Source organism: Euleptes europaea, chromosome 10 (genome assembly GCF_029931775.1).
Source record: "Euleptes europaea isolate rEulEur1 chromosome 10, rEulEur1.hap1, whole genome shotgun sequence".
Classification (NCBI taxonomy): Eukaryota; Metazoa; Chordata; class Lepidosauria; order Squamata; family Sphaerodactylidae; genus Euleptes; species Euleptes europaea.
In genome coordinates this window covers 10,884,426-10,887,234 of record NC_079321.1, presented here as the reverse complement: position 1 = coordinate 10,887,234, position 2,809 = coordinate 10,884,426, and positions in this window count along the sequence as shown.

Below are 2,809 nucleotides of genomic sequence, written 5' to 3'. Positions count from 1 at the left end.
AGTATTTTCTTTATCAGAGTCAATATTTTTTCTTTCTTTGCTTAACTTGCATCTTTATATTCTTAAACTAGGTCATTCCGACCTCATCCCTTTTTCAAAGCGGGAAGCATTTTTAAGGAGATGTCCAAGAACAACATTGTCTGCTTTCGATCTGCTTATTTATCAGCGCCCTGCAGTTCAAGGGCACCAGCTGGCAAGGGAGGGACTTCAGAGTTGAAATTTTACATTGCATAACCTTGGTTTTATCATGCGGGCAGACCTCTATTTAGGAGCTTGCTGAATCATCAGTAGCAATTGCTGAGGTAAGGAGCACTACCGAGATTAGAGACAGGGGTTACCCTTTATTGTCTAGAAGTAGAAGCCTGATCTTGTGAGATTTCAGCAGCTAAGCAGGATCAGCCCTGGTTAGTAATTGGATGGGAGACCACCTAGGAATACCAGGGTTGTTGTGCAGAGGCAGGCAATGGCAAACCCACCTCTGTTAGTCTCTTGTCTTGAAAACCCTACGGGGTCGCCATAAGTTGGCTGTGATTGACGGCACTTTACACACACAGAAATATGTCAAGATTAGTTGGAGAAAACTGGTGAGAGGGGGCAAAGGTGTTAGAGGTTTCCTGGAATTACTGATCTCCAGACTACATAAATCAGTTATTTACTTATTGTGTATTTATTTAAAACATTCCACTTCTCCGAGAGAACATAGCTGCTTTTGAAGGTGGACTGCATTATACCCTACTAGGGTCCCCACTCATGCCCACGAAGCCAACTGGGTGACCTTGGGTTAGTCACAGTTCTCTTGGAACTTTCTCAGCCCCACCTACCTCACAGGGTGTCTGTTGTGGGGAGGGGAAGGAAAGATGATTGTAAACCGCTTTGATTCTTCCGTAAGTGATAAAGTCGGCATATAAAAACCAACTCTTCTTCTTCCTCTCCCTAAACCCTTCCCTCTTCAGTCTCCACCCTCAAATCTCCAGGTATTTCCAAACCCAGAGTTGGTAACCCTAACTGGGGTGTTAGTCTTCTATATTAAACACCTTTACGTGCACATAAGACCTACTGATGAAATGTGTGTTTGTATTTGTGTGTGTTTATAATAATTGAGGCTCCAGGAAATAGGAAAGTTGTTTGGTTTCCTATATTTTAATCCCTCCCTTTCTCCAAAGGACTCAGGCCGGCTTCCATCAGTCTCCCCTCCTCCATTTTACCCACACAACAACCCTGCAAGGTAGGTTAGTCTAAGAGCATGCAACCAACCCAAAGTCACCTTGCAAGCTTTCATGGTGGAGTCAGGATTCGAATCTGGGTCTCCAAGGTCCAACATTCTAACCACCACACAAACAGGCTGCATGAACGGTGCAGTTCTTGCCCAACAATGAATGAAGCAAAACCCTCTTGTAAAACAAGGGGGGAAATAATGACCTGGTTTTCAGTGGGTGTTCTGAGGCATCCTTGAATACGAACCAATCCAGAATCTCTTGACATCGACACTGCAATCTGTTCTGGTAGCCGGTCACATTTGTTCCCACATGACCATGCAGTCAATGAGCATTTTAGCTTCATCCCCACCTCGGAGAAGAGCCACGGCAGTACCTTTCCCCCCCCCCTTTATCCCTTAGAAACTCCTTGATCAATTGATCTTGAGCAGCATATATCTAGTGTTGGAGGGATATAAGGATTGAAACAAATCTTGCCACTGACAATGTAGCCTTGGGATCCTGATCGCTTAGTAAAAAAGGCATTATGTCAGTCACAGAGGCATTGGATTTGTATGTTAAAAGGGGGGAAATACAGTGTGATCGAAGTTCCTCATAAAAGCGGCCTTCCAAAAGGGCATGGGCTAATGAGTCAATAGAGCCAGAAGAGCAAGGGCAGATCCTGTCGGAGTATGGTATATTCAGAATTCTGCCCTGCATTACCATAGAAGGGTTAGCATTCAATCTAGCCAAGCAAAACGCTCTACAGAGACGAGGAGTTGTCAGATAATATGTATAGGCAGGCAGACCACGTGGAGGGGGTATTCCGAAGAACTGGGATGAACAGACGCGACGAGCACGAAAAGTAGGGCTGTTATAATCGAGCTCTCCACGGCAGTACCAGCTGTATTTGCCCTGACCTTTTAAAACCTCTGCGCTGGTCGAGCATGGACCAGTTCTCATTAAAGGCCGCCCTTGCTCTGTATTTGCGTTAAGCAGCAGCTGCCAGGAGCCGCCGGCGTTCCCCTTCCACGCCCATCTTTTCTTTCCCGCCGGGCCGCTCGCCGCTTCCGACGTGGCTTGGAGCAATGGCCACGAGAGAGAGTTCTTGAACCAGGACAAAACCCGCAGAAGCCTGTGTTTCCAAGAATGCCTAATCGTGTGTAAGCTTAGTACCTGCCAGCTTCTGGCAAGGTTAGGAAACTTAGCTATGTAGAAAGGATTATTTGTTTTACCTCCCAGTGAACCCTACCCTTGAGTTTAGCTAGTAAAGATTATTCACAGTGGGTAGCCGTGTTCGTCTGTCTGCAGTAGTAGAAAAGGGCAAGAGTCCAGTAGCACCGTAAAGACTAACAAAAATATTTTCTGGCAGGGTATGAGCTTTCGTGAGCCACAGCTCACTTCTTCAGATACAGCTAGAATGTGAATCCATCTGTCTTTAAGTAGAGGAGAGTGAATTCAGACAAGCATTAGTATGTAAATGTGAACAGTATGTAAATGTGAACAGCAGGCGTGATGGGATTAGGTGTGGTATGCAGAAGAGTCTGTGATGTCCAGGGGAGAGATGGGTGTGGAGAAATCAGCATTGGTCATGAGCCATGAATGCAAGGTCTTTA